Genomic DNA, 18,155 nt, shown 5'->3' with positions numbered 1-18,155 from the left:
GGCCGTGCCGATGCGGTAAGCGGGGTAAGCACCGCAGGAGGGCGCCCACCTCTGGAGGGCGCCGCCGCGGTGCTTACCCTCGCCCCGCGCCGCCGAGGCCTTTAAATCTTTTACTTGCAGTCGCAGCAGCGTCTGTGAAAGCGGAGCGCTGCCGACGTCTCCCTTCCCTTTGCGCTGTTGGTTCCCTCAGTGTCCCGCCTTCTTCTGACGTCAGAAGAAGGCGGGACACTGAGGGAACCAACAGCGCGAAGGGAAGGGAGACGTCGGCAGCGCTCCGCTTTCACAGACGCTGCTGCGACTGCAAGTAAAAGATTTAAAGGCCCCCAGGGCGCGCCGCGATCATCTTCACGGGGGGGGGGGGGGGGGGGGCGCGCGCGCGCCAACTGTTCGTTTGCGGGGGGGGGGGGGGGGGGCGGCACAGACCCTTGGCACGGGCCTGCGCGTCTGATCACCAGACTGTGAGTAAAGTGCATATTATATTTCAAAATATTGAGACTTTACAACTGACAAGGCTTGAAAGGCCTGACAGTAAAAACCAAAGTAAAAACTGAATAATTGCTAGTGAACTGAAGACACCTTCAGCAGGACGGGCGTGCCTGAGAAGGCACCTGGGACGGCGGTGACGACGACGACAAGGATGGGAGCGATGCGAAGTAGAGCAACGCGATGGTGGCATCACAGAGACGAACTCCAAGGGACCCAGAGTACAGAAGCAGTAGTGACCGGGACTGCCAACTGCCCCTCGATTTCTATCTCCAGCCACCGATGTGGCACTCGTGACTATGGAATCCCTGTGCCCTATATCCTCCCACTAAGTTGTTCCACTCTCCAACCACCTAGCCCATGCGACTCCCACCTGTTCAACTATCTACTCACCACTACAATATAACTTACCCTCCTCTGATTCCTACCTCCAACCACCATTACAGCTCACAGAATACGGAGTCTCTGTGCCCTGTGGCAACACTTCAAAACATCTAACTGTGAGTAAATCATCTATATTTATTCAATAATTGAAACCTTAGAAAGAAAGAGACTTCAGTTGTATTCTGTTATGCTAAGGACACCCTCAAGACACTGAAACTTCACAGTGGAAGTAATTAGCTAACAGGAGACAAAGAACTATTCCCCCCCTCCTCCGCTCACCAATATCATACAGGACCGGAGCAACTACTGATCTCAATAGCTCAAGGCAAGCCGAAAATACATAAACCACACAAGACCAGAACACAAGCTTCCATCACAAAGAACAAAGTCCTCCCAGGCACCCTATCAAACACGGCCTACTTGCAGCCCAAAGTGAATTGAAACCATAATGAATACCATCAAACTACTCCTAGCAATCTACTCCTTATCGCTGATCCACCTAACACTAACCACCCCACTCGCAGAAAGTAACTACATACTACAGAAAGTAACATACCATTACTACATAACTATCATAGACTGAACAGATACACCACACCTCACCACACTGACAACAACCAAAACGATGGAAGAACACAAACAAACAGACAACCTCAGCAGAAGGGAAAGAAAGATTATTAAAAAATCCACACAAACTAAGAAACGACAACTGACAAAAGTCCACATAACACCGAACACAAAAGACCCTTACCAAAAAATTCAAGTAGGTTACGTTAATGCCAGATCCGTGGTAAACAAAACAACAATAGTAACTGACTGGATCACGTCAGAAAAACTTGATCTACTCTTCATCACTGAAACCTGGATCCATGATCAAGAGGACCCTATAATCCTAAACCTATGCCCACAAGGTTACAAAATCACTCACTGGACCAAAAAGGAAAAGAGAGGCGGAGGCGTAGCACTAATATATCAATCCCATTTTACCATCGAAACCACTGCCGAGTCCATAACAACCCAACTCGAAATAGCCTCAATCAAAATCCACCACAAAACCCTGCTCGACCACCTAAATTTGCATACTGTTTTACAGATCACCATGCAATTGGAACGAAAGCCAGTCAATCTTCATAGACTTCATTTCAAATACTTGAGTATCCAACACCAATATACTAGTATTAGGAGACATTAACCTACACCTAGAAGACCCAAACTCTACCAACGCACGAGAATGCAAGGACTTCCTTCACTTATGGGATCTTAAATGACCACACATGCAAACAACCCATGTGAAAGGACACACACTTGACTTCATCTCACACAAACTGTCCACAGACCAGAACCTAATAATAACAGAAACTAAATGGACAGAAATACCATGGATCGACCATTACAAACTAAACCTATCCCTAAAATGGCGGAAAAGGGGTTCTCTTTGCATACGAGAACACATAACCCACAGCACAAGAGGCCTAATAGACTCGGAAACATTCTGGCAACAGATATACAATAATGACTGGACAACTCAAACAGACTCTATATACTACCTCTCAGAATGGGATAAAAGATGTAGAAGCATATTAGACGAAATAGCACCCTTACGAACAAGAATCTCATGCAGACATAACTCGATACCATGGTTCAACGAAGAACTGAAAAAAATTAAAAACACAGTCCAGGAAACTTGAACGCGCATGGGAAAAAATAAAAGATGAACACACACACAGCGCATGGAAACAAATACAAAGAAAATACAAATATGCAATAAGACAGACCAAAAGGTCATACTATAAAACAAAAATAGGGCCGGACTACAAAGACATGAAGAAACTATACCAACTTGTGAACAAACTACTAGACATAACTTTGGCCACCAAAACCAATATTGACATCCCATCTGCAGACAATCTTGCTAAATACTTCAACAAAAAAATTGCATACCTACGCATAACTCTACCTCAGGACAACACGGATACCGAAAACTTCATCGATGGTTTGGACCCAACCCCTGGTGAATACCCAGCGGACCGAACCTGGTCAAACTTCGCTCTCCTCACCACCAATACAGTAACCCAGGCGATTAACAGGTTCTCCAACACTCACTGTCAATTGGATACCTGCCCCAGTTACCTAATAAAATCCACCCCCCACTGCTTCATAGCAGACCTCATATCCCATTTAAACTACATGCTTCAACAAGGTCTCTTCCCTAAGGAAAAAGGCAACATCCTACTCACCCCTATCCCAAAAGACACCAAGAAAAAAAACGAATGACATCACCAACTACCGCCCAGTAGCATCTATCCCACTGGTAGTCAAATTAATGGAACGCATAGTAACCAAACAACTTAATGATTACATAAACAAATTCATAATACTACATGAATCACAATCAGGATTTCAGACTGCGGAGTACCAAAATGATCACCATTATGACCAATCCTTTTCAACCTTTTGATGACCCAATAGCCAAGTCCTTATCCAACCAAGGCCTTAACCCATTTATCTATGCGGAAGACGTCACAATATACATCCCTTACAAACACGATCTGGCAGAAATCACCAACGAAATCAAGCTCAGCTTGAACATCATGGACTCATGGACAAATGCATTCCAACTAAAACTCAACACAGAAAAAACACACTGTCTCACCATCTCATCCCAATACAACACATATAAACCCACAAACATAAACACCCCAGGATACACCCTTCCTATCTCAGACAGCCTGAAAATTCTCGGCGTTACAATCAACCGGAACCTCTCACTAGGGAACCAAGCGAAATCCACAATAAAGAAAATGTTTCCGTAATGTGGAAACTCAAACGCATGAAACCATTCTTCCCAAAGGAAATATTCCGCAACATGATACAATCAATGGTACTAAGCCACGCAGACTACTGCAATGGAATTTATGCAGGATGCAAAAAACAAATCATAAAGAAACTTCAGACCACTCAAAACACAGCAGCCAGGCTTATATTTGGAAAAACGCGGTTTGAAAGCGCCAAACCCCTCCGAGAAAAACTGCACTGGCTCCCAATCAAAGAACGTATTACTTTCAAAATCTGCACCCTGGTTCATAAAATTATTTACGGCGAAGCCCCGGGATACATGACAGACCTTATAAACCTGCCAACCAGAAACACAATAGGATCAGCTCGAACTTACCTAAATCTCCACTACCCAAGCTGCAAAGGAATCAAATACAAATCAACCTATGAATCCAGCTTTTCCTATTTAAGCAAACAACTATGGAACGCACTGCCAAAAGTCGTAAAAACAATGTATGACCACCTAAATTTCCGGAAATCACTAAAAAGTGGAGGAGTGGCCTAGTGGTTAGTGTGGTGGACTTTGGTCCTGGGGAACTGGGTTCGATTCCCATTGCAGGCACAGGCAGCTCCTTGTGACTCTGGGCAAGTCACTTAACCCTCCATTGCCCCAGGTACAAATAAGTATCTGTATATAATATGTAAGCCGCATTGAACCTGCTATGAGTGGAAAAGCGCGGGGTACAAATGTAAAAAAAAACCCCAAAACAAACCTGTTCAAAAAGGCATACCCCACCGACCCAACATAAAAGCCTGAATATCTGCAACACAACAAAACCAAAGCTTGTAATGGACATAACTCTTCCTCTCTAAGATCCCCTAATGTATCTGTCACACATGAACCTTATTCTACCACATCACCACCTTGTATTTGTTCATACCGGAATTGGCGCACGCCGATACGGCACTATGTAAGCCACATTGAGCCTGCAAATAGGTGGGAAAATGTGGGATACAAATGTAACAAATAAAAATAAATTATTTTTTAAACACCTGTTGCTAAGATGTTACATGCAAAAATAAATCAGATTTCTAATATTCAGCAAACATATAAACAAGATAAAAAATGTTCCAAAAAAGGCATTTATTTCTTGGCTTAAACTAAGTTCTTGGAGGGAGAAAGAGCACTAGATGTCTAATCTAAGACCGAGGTGGTCATTTTAGAAGCATCTATATATGGAAATAGCAGCATGTACACGTATACACTGGCTACATGTGTAAATGGCAATTTTAGAAATGTATTACCTATTGATGGGACAGACCCAGGAGCCCCTCCACCAGGAAAGAGGGGTGTTACTCAAGGATCCTTTAAACTGGAAAGAAGGGTAACCCTGAAACCAACCCTGAGGGTGGAACCCTGAGATTTGACCAGAACAATTCCCAGCTATGAGGTGGAAGTAACAAAACTGTAAGCAGAAGTATTTGGTCAGGTTATTCAGTTAAGTACACCACCTTCAAAGTTTCTATAATGTTATATTGGCTTTGAACTAGCAAGAGGAAAGAAAAGTGAGATATCAAGAGGAATTGAAGGGACCAGAGAGAAAACCCAGCCACACACAGCACCGCATACAGTAAGAACAAAAGTCTTACCTGGCACCAAGTGATAACTGGTATCTTCGGACAACTCAAAACAGTCCAATTAAAAGTCTTCAGAATTAATTGGCCAGTTTTCGTAGCATTATAAAAAAGTGTTTATCGTATCAGCACTGAGAGATTAGGATTCAGCAGTCAGATTCTCTGTCTGATCTACAAGCTTTGTGTCATTTCTTAGTGTTACAATACTGTGATTTCCATAAGTACAAACCAGAGTAATACATACAAGGCTCGTTATTTATTAGGATTTATTTACCACCTTTTTGAAGGAATTCACTCAAGGCAGTGTACAGTAAGAATAGATCAAACATGAGCAATAGACAATTATAGCAGTAAAAATATTCAAAAACAATACAAAGCATGGCATGGTATACTATTTACAATGTCAACACAATACATAATAGAACATTATAATTGATAGCGAAGGGTAAAGCCAGTGGCGTACCAAGGGGGGGGGGGCGGTCCACCCCGGGTGCACGCCGCTGGGGGGGGGGATGCCGCGCGCCGGCAGGCACGTGGCACCCCCCCCCCAGCGGCGTGCACCAGGGGGGGGTTCTTTCGCCAGGGGGGGGCATCACGCTGTTCTGTGGGGGCGCTGCACCCGGGGGGCGGGGCGCATCGGCGATCTGCCCCAGGTGTCAGCCCCCCTAGGAACGCCACTGGGTAAAGCAAAGATGTAATATAGATAGGTAAGAAAGTAGGAATTAAAAAAAAGAAACTGAGCAGCTTTTAAACTAGAAACGAGGGGAAGGTCGACAGTCGCACAACAACATATGGTTCAGAATGAGGTATCTTGTAAAGATACTGCCCAAACAGGGAGGATGGGGGTCCCTGATGGTGAGGTTGCAAAGGCAACCGTAATAGATTCGTCTGTAAAGAGAAATAATAAAAATCAGGCAGAAGATAGTAAATTAATACTGACAAGTAATCAACATAATGTGACTAGGAATAACTTGAAGTGTCTTTATGCAAATGCTAGAAGCCTAAGACATAAGATGGGAAAATTGGAATATATTGCGCTAAATGAAAAAAATAGATATAATAGGCATCTCCGAGACCTGGTGGAAAGAGGATAACCAGTAGGACACTGTCATACCGGGATACAAATTGTATCGCAGTGATAGAGTGGACCGGATTGGGGGAGGAGTAGCATTGTATATTAACGAGGGCATTGAATCAAATAGACTGAAAATTTTACAGGAAACAAACGACCTTTTGGAATCATTATGGATCAAAATTTCATGTGTCAAGGGGAAAAGGACGGTAGTAGGAGTGTATTACCGTCCGCCCGATCAGGATGAGCAGACGGACGCAGTCATGTTAAAGGAAATTAGGGACGCTAATAAAATTGGCAACACGATAATAACGGGCGATTTCAATTACCCCAATATAGACTGGGTTAATGTAGCATCTGGGCACGCCAAGGAGGTAAAATTCCTTGATGAAATCAAGGACTGCTTCATGGAGCAGCTGGTACAGGAGCCGACGAGAGAAGGAAAAATTCTAGATCTAGTCATTTGTGGAGCACATGATCTGGTACGGGAGGTAACAGTGAGGGGGGCCGCTTGATAACAGTGATCATAATATGATCAGCTTTGAAATCTGCTTTCAAAAAAGTAGACAACGGAAGTCAAATATGTTGGTGTTTAACTTCAAAAAAGGGAGCGATGATAAAATGAGGAGAATGGTAAAAAAAAGAACTTAGAGGAGCGAAGGATAGGGTAAAAAACCTACAACAGGTGTGGATGCTGTTCAAAAACACTGGAGGCCCAGGCCAAATACATTCCATGTATCAGTAAAGGAGAGCAGAAGACCAAACGACAACCGGCGTGGTTAAAAAGAGAGGTGAAGGAGGCTATTGGAACAAAAAGAGAATCCTTCAGAAAATGGAAGAAAGAACCGACTGAAGATAAAAAAAAGTGGCATAAGGAATGTCAAATCAGATGCAAAGCGCTGATAAGAAAGGCTAAGAAGGACTTTGAAAGGAAGACAGCAGTAGAGGCAAAAACACATATAGTAAAAACTTTTTCAGGTATATAAAAAGCAGGAAACCGGCAAAAGAATCAGTTAGGCCACTGGATGACCGGGGAGTAAAAGGGGCACTCAGGGAAGATAAAGAAATAGCGGAAAGATTAAATGAGTTCTTTGCCTCGGTCTTCACCGAGGAAGATTTGGTTGGGATACCGGTGCCGGACAGGGTATTCGAGGCTGATGAGTCAGAGAAACTTAATGAAATCTCTGTAAACCTGGAGGATGTAATGGGGCAGGTTCTGCAAACTAAAGAGTAGCAAATCTGGGCCGGATGGCATTCATCCCAGGGTACTGATGGAACTAAAAATGAGCTTGCGGAGCTACTGTTGTTGATATGTAATTTATCCTTAAAATCGAGCGTGGTAACGGAAGATTGGAGGGTCGCTAATGTAACGCTGATTTTTAAGAAAGGTTCCAGGGGAGATCCAGGGAATTATAGACCGGTGAGTCTGACGTCGATGCAGGGCAAAATGGTAGAGACTATTATTAAGAACAAAATAACAGAGCACATTCTAAAGTATGGACTGATGAGACAAAGTCAGCATGGATTTAGTGAAGGGAAGTCTTGCCTCACCAATCTACTGCATTTCGTTGAAGGGGTAAACAAACATGTTGACAAAGGTGAGCTGGTGGATATTGTGTATCTGGATTTTCAGAAAGCGTTTGACAAAGTCCCTCATGAAAGGCTCCAGAGGAAGTTAGAGAGTCATGGGATCGGAGGTAGTGTATTGTTCTGGATTAAAAACTGGTTGAAAGTTAGGAATCAGAGAGTAGGGTTAAATGGTCATTATTTGCAATGGAGAAGGGTAGTTAGTGGGGTCTGTCAGGAATCTGTGCTGGGACCGCTGCTTTTTAACATATTTATAAATGACATCTAGAGATGGGAGTAACTAGTGAGGTAATTAAATTTGCTGATGACACAAAGTTATTCAAAGTCGTTAAATCGCGGGAGGATTGTGAAAAATTATAAGAGGACCTTACGAGACTGGGAGACTAGGCATCTAAATGGCAGATGACGTTCAATGTGAGCAAGTGCAAAGTGATGCATGTGGGAAAGAGGAACCCGAACTATAGCTACGTTATGCAAGGTTCAGCGTTAGGAGTCATGGAATGAGAAAGGAACCTGGGAGTCATCATTGATGATACGTTGAAATCTTCTGCTCAGTGTGCTGCTGTGGTTAAGAAAGCAAATAGAATGTTAGGTATTATTAGGAAAGGGATGGAAAACAAAAATGAGGATATTATAATGCCACTGTATCGGTCCATGGTGCAACCGCACCTAGAGTATTGTGTTCAATTCTGGTCGCCGCACATCAAAAAAGATATAGTGGAATTGGAAAAGGTGCAGAGAAGGTCGACAAAGATGATTAAGGGAATGGGACGACTTTCCTATGAGGAAAGGCTAAAGCGGCTGGGGCTCTTCAGCTTGGAGAAAAGGCGGTTGAGGGGTGATATGATAGAGGTATATAAAATAATGAGTGTCTCCAAGCTGAAGACCCCTAGCCGCTTTAGCCTTTCCTCATAGGGAAGTCGTCCCATCCCCTTTATCATTTTTGTCGCCCTTCTCTGCACCTTTTCTAATTCCACTATATCTTTTTTGAGATACGGCGACCAAAATTGAACACAATATTCGAGGTGCGGTCGTACCATGGAGCGATACAAAGGCATTATAACATCCTCATTTTTTGTTTTCCATTCCTTTCCTAATAATACCTAACATTCTATTTGCTTTCTTAGCCGCAGCAGCACACTGAGCAGAAGGTTTCAATGTATCATCAACGACGACACCTAGATCCCTTTCTTGGTCTGTGACTCCTAACGTGGAACCTTGCATGACGTAGCTATAATTCAGGTTCCTCTTTCCCACATGCATCACTTTGCACCTTTGCACTTGCTCACATTAAACGTCATCTGCCATTTAGATGCCCAGTCTCCCAGTCTCGTAAGCTCTTGTAATTTTTCACAATCCTCCTGCGATTTAACGACTTTGAATAACTTTGTGTCATCAGCAAATTTAATTACCTCACTAGTTACTCCCATCTCTAGGTCATTTATAAATATGTTAAAAAGCAGTGGTCCCAGCACAGACCCCTGGGGAACCCCACTAACTACCCTTCTCCAGTGAGAATAATGGAATAATGACCATTTAACCCTACTCTCTGTTTTCTATCTTTTAACCTGTTTTTAATCCACAATAGAACACTACCTCCTATACCATGACTCTCCAATTTCCTCTGGAGTCTTTCATGAGGTACTTTGTCAAACGCCTTCTGAAAATCCAGATACACAATATCAACTGGCTCACCTTTATCCACATGTTTGTTCACCCCTTCAAAGAAATGTAGTAGATTGGTGAAGCAAGATTTCCCTTCACTAAATCCATGTTGACTTTGTCTCATTAATCCATGCTTTTGAATATGCTCTGTAATTTTGTTCTTAATAATAGTCTCTACCATTTTGCCTGGCACCAACGTCAGACTCACTGGTCTATAATTTCCCAGATCTCCTCTGGAACCTTTTTTAAAAATCGACGTTACATTGGCCACCCTCCAGTCTTCCGGTACCACACTCGATTTTAAGGATAAATTACATATTTCTAACAATAGCTCCGCAAGCTCATTTTTCAGTTCTATCAGTACTCTGGGATGAATACCATCCAGTCCAGGAGATTTGCTACTCTTCAGTTTGTAGAAGTGCTCCATTACATCCTCCAGGTTTACAGAGAATTCATTAAGTTTCTCCGGCTCGTCAGCTTCGAATACCATTTCCGGCACCGGTATCACTTCCAAATCTTCCTCGGTGAAGACTGAAGCAAAGAATTCATTTAATCTCGCCGCTATGGCTTTGTCTTCCCTGACTGCCCCTTTTACTCCTCGGTCATCTAGCGGTCCAACTGATTCTTTTGCCGGCTTCCTGCTTTTAATATACCTAAAACATTTTTTATTATGTATTTTTGCCTCCAACGCAATCTTTTTTTTGAAGTCCCTCTTAGCCTTCCTTATCAGTGCTTTGCATTTGACTTGACATTCCTTATGCCGTTTCTTATTATTTTCAGTCGGTTCCTTCTTCCATTTTCTGAAGGATTTCTTTTAGCTCTAATAGCTTCCTTCACCTCACTTTTTATCCACACTGGCTGTCGTTTAGTCTTCCGTCCTCCTTTTTTAATACGTAGAATATATTTGGCCTGGGCTTCCAGGATGGTGTTTTTGAACAGCATCCACGCCTGATGTAAATTTTTGACACTCGCAGTCGCTCCTCTAAGTTTTCTTGTCACTGTTCTTCTCATTTTATCGTAGTCTCCTTTTTTAAAGTTAAATGCTAACGTATTTGATTTCCTATGTATACTTACTTCAAACCTACTATCAAATCTGATCATATTATGATCACTGTTATCAAGCGGCCCCAGCACCATTACCTCCCGCACCAGATCATGCGCTCCACTAAGGACTAGGTCTAGAATTTTTTCTTCTCTCATCGGCTCCTGTACCAGCTGCTCCATAAAGCTGTCCTTGATTTCATCAAGGAATTTTACCTCCCTAGCGTGTCTCGATGTTACATTTACCCAGTCAATATCGGGGTAATTGAAATTACCCATTATTATTGTGTTGCCCAGTTTGTTTGCGTCCCTAATTTCCTTTAGCATTTCTGCATCCGTCTGTTCATCCTGGCCAGGCAGACGGTAGTACACTCCTATCACTATCCTTTTCCCCTTTACACATGGAATTTCAATCCACAGTGATTCCAAGACGTGTTTTGTTTCCTGCAGAATTTTCAATCTATTTGATTCAAGGCTCTCGTTAATATACAATGCTACCCCTCCACCAATTCGATCTACCCTATCACTATGATATAATTTGTACCCCGGTATGACAGTGTCCCCAGTGGGGAGACAAACATTTAATAATATACTTACAGCGCTTCATTTGATCCATGAGGCAGTGACCACACGACAACCTACGTTATTGATTTCTCTTGTTGTAGAGAAGGCATTTGATCAGGTTGATTGGCCCTTTATGTTCTCGGTTTTAGATCAGATGGGCTTTTCGGGATGCTTTGTGGCATGGCTCAAACTTCTCTATGCATTCCCGCTAGCCTCTTTGCAGATCAACGGTACGAGTTCGGATTCGTTTCCACTGGGGAAAGGGACCCGGCAGGGTTGTGCTTTATCCTCACTGCTGTTTGCGTTGCCCATTGAACTGCTGGCTCACTCAGACTATACGGATCCATCCAAATATACATGGACTTTCCTTGGGGATGGATGTCCATAAGATAATGTTATTTGCAGATGATATTCTCCTTACAATGACAGATCCCCAGGACTCTCTGCCACTGGTGATACAGGGCCTACACCAATATGGTCAGATTTCCAGTTTTCGGGTGAACATGGATAAGTCAGAGATTATGGGTCTTGGGTTATCAAGTGGGGTTGTGGCCTCCCTTCGACAGCAATATCCCTTTTTTTATTTTAATTTTGCATTTTAAGATACATAATATTCAATAAAGAATAATAACAAGAAATATAGAAAATAATCACAATAGGATTAAATAAAAGGAAAAACTATACACTTCCATCGTCCACAATTAAATGGGAAATGATCCAAGAATCAAGAAATACAAATATCAAGCTATAATCAAGCTCTTAAATATCTATTAAATCAAAGACTGCGTTATACCCTGTAGACTCACTCCAAAATGCTATACAGTGTTACATTCGGTTCTAAATTTTCACAATAATACTCTCCTTACTTTTTAGAAAAACATCCAACTGATTGGGTTCAAAAAATTGATAATGTTTTGTGTGGAGTAGAATCCTACAAACACAAGGAAACTTCAAAAGAAAATTTGCACCTAGGGCAATAACCCTTGGGCGGAGAGCTAGAAATAATTTACGTCGTTTTTGGGTTTCCCTAGATAAATCTGGGAAAACCCTTACTTTTGAACCCAAAAATAAAGAATTTAAATGTCTTAGGGAAAGCTTGAGTACTGCTTCTCTATCAAGCTCTAACGCAAAGGTCACTAACAAAGTACTCCTTTGTGTGACCACCTCCAGAGAAGATTCCAGAAACGCCGTTAGGTTCATTGCATTCTGAGGGTTTAAATTTTCTGGGACTTGCCCAGTAGTTTGAATATAATAAGCCCTTGTAATTGGTGGCAATGAATTTTCAGGCATTCCCAGAATATCAACAAGATATTTCTTAACCATCTGTATTGGAGATAAAATAGGTGACTTTGGAAAATTTATCATTCGCAGGTTAAGTCTCTTGGATTGATTTTCCAGGTATTCCATGCGTCTAGAAGCAAAGTTCCTTTCCTTAATTAATGCTTGATCTATAAGTTCCATTTTTTCCATTTTTTGAGAGAGGTCTTTTACTTCAGTCGCATGAATCTCATTAATTTGTATTTGTTTAAGAGCAGACTCTGCCAAAACATTAATGAGTTCAGAGTTCTTTGAAATAGCAGACTGCAAAGATAGAAGAGTTGTGGAATTCAGATCCCAAAGTGACTCTAAAGTCACTACAGCAGGTTTTTCAAATTTCCCTACATTGAATACCAGAGGAGACGCTTGAACAGCTTGTTCCAGGATACTCACTATCATAGAGTCCACAACAGGAGCAGCTTTCTTCTCTGGAATATTCAATTGTTCAAGAGATGATCGTTCTGCAACCGACAGGTTCCCTCCCTGCTCGCCTCCTTCTCCTCTTTGGGTGGACGCTGCAGGACTCGTCTGGAAGCTTGCTCTTCCTGGTTGAGGGGGCGCTGCATGAAAGACAGGGCTTAGGGAAGCCCCATCGCCACTGTCGGTCAGCGCCGAAACGCTGACACCAGCTGCAGGAGTGGAAGTCATCAGAGCCCCAGACGCTATCCCAAAGTGCTCAAGCATCGGCTGGGAGAGCGGGGGCACACCGCCAGAGCCCGAGGGAAGAACTCTAACTTTCCCACGTCGTTTACCCATCTCACCAACGGCTAACGTATCTCTCTCCTGCTCTGCTCAGACAACCTAGAATGCGTCTGATAGCGCTAAGTCACACAGTCGCCATCTTGGATCAGCAATATCCCTTTTGATGGAATGGGCATCAATCTTACACCTAAGTTATCAGATCTATACAGGGCTAATTTTCCCCCCAAAATCCGGAAGTTATTCCTTGAGTTAGAACGGTGGGAAGGATTAGAACTTTAATGGCTGAGAAGAGTGTCTGCCATAAAAATGATGACTTTGCCAAAGATATTATACTTGTTTCTGGCACTTCTGTTGCCACTGCGTAAGCAATTTTTTCACCTCCTCAATTGAAAGGCATTTGTTAATATTCAGTTATTGTCATAAATGCTTGATGTGTGATGGTTATGTGAATTTAAAACTTTAATAAAAATAATTAATAAAAAAATAATGTAAGAGAAAGAAGCAAGTTTTATTAACTAGTTTTCATAGTGTACAATCCCTTTTCCTTATAGTTTTAAACTGAAACTTTCTCTAGAGGTAGAAGCTTAACATCCAAGAGTATAAAAAGGATAGTAGCAAGGCATGAACTGTCCTAAAAGAAAATTATTTTGTGCTCTTGCCTGCTGGACAGGTAGCACTGCAGTTGACCTGAATTAGATGTTAATTAAGGTGTGAGGAAGTAGAATAGTTGCTAAGGTTACTAAGGGCAATTTGATTACTGGGCTAGTTTCAAACAGTTTGTTTGAAATAGAGGCTCATTTTCAAAGCACTTAGCCTCCCAAAGTTCCATAGAAACCTATGGAACTTAGCCTCCCAAAGTGCTTTGAAAATATGCCTCATAGTCTCCTTAGAATCTAAACTATATATAGAGAAAGGTCCCACTTAACTTTTTTTCTGAGAAGTTCTGAGAGAAGAGGACATCTCTGTGGGTAAGTTACATTATTTTATCCTGAGCTTGGTAACTTCAAGATTAGGGTTCAAAAGAGGAATTGTAGGATATTGATAAACATAGAATTTTAAAATAAAAAAAAGCAAGCAAACTTTATTAGCTAATCTCCGTACCCTTTTCCCCATAGTTTTAAAACTTGAAGTTTCTACCACAGCATTGATAATCTCTTGAAGGCATAGAAGCGCCCAGTTCAGTCCTCATTCCCACTCACCTGCCCCAACTCCCACACATGCTCAACTCTTCATTTATAGTCAATTGTTCTAATTAAGACGAGAGGAATTTTCCATTTTCATTAGAGTTTTAATTACATTTAATTAGTTTCTAATAACATAGTAACATAGTAACATAGTAGATGATGGCAGAAAAAGACCTGCACGGTCCATCCAGTCTGCCCATAAGCAAACCTTAGTACCTTAAGAAGATTTAATTAAACAACTCTATAATATTAAGATGCAGACAGTACTCCAGCAGTGAGAAGGGTGCTATCCAGTCTTTTGAATTGAGTGTCACATGAATGATTATCTCCCATTTGGTGAGATGTCATATGTGTCTGCTTGATGCAAAGAACTCCTAGCTCTCAGAGAATGAGTCCGTTCTCTTGAGACTAGAGTAGCACACTTGGAGGAGCTGAGGGAGATAGAGAGGTACATAGAGGAGGCTTACAGGGACGTTGTAGAGAAGTCCCACCTCCAATCTGGAAGCCCCTGTGCTGCCTTGGAAGAGGGAGACCTCCTAAAAGGACAGCATCACCCTGGTGAGGCTGGAAGTAATCCTGTAGACAGGACCAGCACACCAGGAAATGCAATATCCTCTCGCATGGAGGATGTGTCTCCAGGAGCTACAACCCAGGTGGGAAGGGTTAGGACAGCTGTTGTAGTGGGTGATTCGATTATTAGGCATGTAGATAGCTGGGTGGCTGGTGGACATGTGGATCGCCTGGTGACTTGCCTGCCTGGTGCGAAGGTGGCAGACCTCACACGTCACCTAGATAGGATTTTAGATAGTGTTGGGGAGGAGCCGGCTGTCTTGGTACATGTGGGTACCAATGACATAGGAAAATGTGGGAGAGAGGTTCTGGAAGCCAAATGTAGGCTCTTAGGTAGAAAGCTGAAATCCAGAACCTCTAGGGTATAATTTTCTGAAATGCTACCCGTTCCACGCGCAGGGCCCAAGCGACAGGCAAAGCTCAAGAGTCTCAATGTGTGGATCAGACAATGGTGCAGGGAGAAAGGTTTTCTAATTGTTAGGAACTAGGCAACATTCTGTGGAAGGGGGAGCCTATTCCGAAAGGATGGGCTCCACCTTAACCAGGGTGGGACCAGGCTGCTGGCACTGGTGTTTAAAAAGGAGATAGAGCAGCTTTTAAACTAGAGACTGGAGGAAGGCCGACAGTCGCTCAAAAGTGCATGGTTAGGAATAAGGTACCTTTTAAAGGTATCACCAAAACAGGGAAGATAGGGTATCCCGATAGTGAAGCTGCAAAAGAGACCATAGTAGATCAGGTGTCCTTAAATAAAAATCAGACAAAAGATTGCAATTTAACACAGTCAAGTACCGAGAATGATATAAATAGGAACAGCAAACAGTTTGAAAGGTCTATATGCAAATGCCAGAAGCTTAAAAAAATAAGATGGGAGATATAACAGGAATCTCTGAGACCTGGTGGAAGGAGGATAACCAGTGGGACACTGTCATACTGGGGTACAAATTATATCCGAGAAACTGAATGTAATTTCTATAAACCTGGAGGATGTAATGGGGCAATTTGACAAACTGAAGAGTAGCAAATCTCCTGGACCGGATGGTATTCATCCCAGAGTACTGTTAGAATTGAAAAATGAACTTGCGGAACTATTGTTAGTAATATGCAATTTAACTTTAAAACTGGGAATGGTATCAGAAGATTGGAGGGTGACCAATGTAACGCCGATTTTTAAAAAGGTTCCAGATGAGATCCGGGAAATTGTAGACCGGTGAGCTTCACGTTGGTGCCAGGCAAAATGGTAGAGACTATTATAAAGAGCAAAATTACAGAGCATATTTAAAAGCATTGATTAATGAGACAAAGCCAACATGGATTTAGCGAAGGGAAATCTTGCCTCACCAATCTATTACATTTCTTTGAAGGGGTGAACAAACGTGTGGATAAAGGTGAGCCGGTCGATATTGTGTATCTGGATTTTCAAAAGGCCAAAGTTCCTCATGAAAACTCCAGAGGAAACTGGAAAGTCATGAGATAGGAGGTAGTGTCCTGTTGTGGCTTAAAAACAGGTTAAAAGATAGAAAACAAAGAGTAGGGTTAAATGGTCAGTATTCTCAATGGAGAAGGGTAGATAGTGGGGTTCCCCGGGGGTATGTGCTGGGATTGCTGCTTTTTAACATATTTATAAATGATCTAGAGATGGGAGTAACAAGTGAGGTAATTAAATTTGCTGATGACACAAAGTTATTCAAAGTTGTTAAATCGCAAGAGGATTGTGAAAAATTACAAGAGGACTTTACAAGACTGGGCCTCTAAATGGCAAATGACTTTTAATGTGAGCAAGTGCAAAGTGATGCATGAGGGAAAGAGGAAACCGAATTATAGTTACATAATGTAAGGTTCCACGTTAGGAGTCACCGACCAAGAAAGAGATCTAGGCATCTTCGTTGATGATACATTGAAACCCTCTGCTCAGTGTGCTGCGGTGGCTAAGAAAGCAAATAGAATGTTAGGTATTATTAGGAAAGGAATGGAAACAAAAATGAGGATGTTATAATAAGTACATAAGTATTGCCACACTGGGACAGACCAAAGGTCCATCAAGCCCAGCATCCTGTTTCCAACAGTGACCAATCCAGGTCACAAATACCTGGCAAGATCCCAAAAAAGTTCAATACATGTTATGCTGCTTATCCCAGAAATAAGCAGTCAATTTTCCCAAAGTAATTTTAATAATGGTCTATGGACTTTTCCTTTATCTTTTTAAAACCCCGCTAAGCTAACTGCGTTTACCACATTCTCTGGCAAAGAATTCTAGAGTTTAATTACACGTTGAGTGCAGAAAATTTTTTTCCGATTCGTTTTAAATTTACTACTTTGTAGCTTCATCACATACCCCCTAGTTCTTGTATTTTTGGAAAGAGTAAACAAACAATTCACGTCTACCTGTTCCTCTCCACTCATTATTTTATAGACCTCTATCATATCTCCCCTCAGACGTCTTTTCTCCAAGCTGAAAAGCCCTAGCCGCTTCAGCTTTTGTATCAGTCCATGCTTCAACCACACCTCGAATATTGTGTTCAATTCTGGTCACCACATCTCAAAAAAAGATATAGTGGAAGTAGAAAAGGTACAGAAAAGGGTGACGAAAATGATAAAGGGGATAGGATGACTTCCCTATGAGGAAAGGATGAAGTGGATAGGGCTCTTCAGCTTGGAGAAAAGACGGTTGAGGGGAGATATGATAGAGATCTATAAAATAATGAGTGGAGTGGAAATACTAGGACTAGGGGGCATGCGATGAAGCTACAAAGTAGTAAATTTAAAACAAACCAGAGAAAATATTTCTTCACTCAACGTGTAATTAAACTCTGGAATTCGTTGCCAGAGAATGTGGTAAAGGCAGTTAGCTTAGCGGGGTTTTAAAAAAGTGGCACTTGTCAACAGGAACACAAGGGACAGTAGTGGACTCTGATACAGTGGACTATGATACTAATAACTGGTGTTTCTGCCATATGTATAAATGTGTTCTTCTCTGTAGGGCACACTCAGTTGTGGCTGCCTGCAAAAAAGGGGGGGTGGGAAAGAGGCCCTGGGAATATGTCACGTTTTCAAAGCTGGAAACTAGGTTGTGAGCCCTTGGACGCTCCTCGGCAGCGGCAGGCAAAACCACCCCACCCCAGAGGCAAGGCAGAAGTCTGATAAAGAGCTAGGCTTCACCTGCACCTGGCCATCTTTCA

General features: G+C 42.2%; 1 protein-coding gene across 1 annotated transcript in view; it reads right to left on the bottom strand.

Moving 5' to 3' along the window:
* TMTC1 (transmembrane O-mannosyltransferase targeting cadherins 1) overlaps positions 1-18,155 on the bottom strand; it is a 1,359,696-nt gene that overhangs the window by 199,006 nt on the left and 1,142,535 nt on the right. The window lies entirely within an intron of this gene.

Source organism: Microcaecilia unicolor, chromosome 9, assembly GCF_901765095.1.
Source record: "Microcaecilia unicolor chromosome 9, aMicUni1.1, whole genome shotgun sequence".
In the NCBI taxonomy this organism is placed as follows: domain Eukaryota; kingdom Metazoa; phylum Chordata; class Amphibia; order Gymnophiona; family Siphonopidae; genus Microcaecilia; species Microcaecilia unicolor.
Note: the sequence above shows the minus strand (reverse complement) of the source record. Positions and strands in the feature narration are given on the sequence as shown.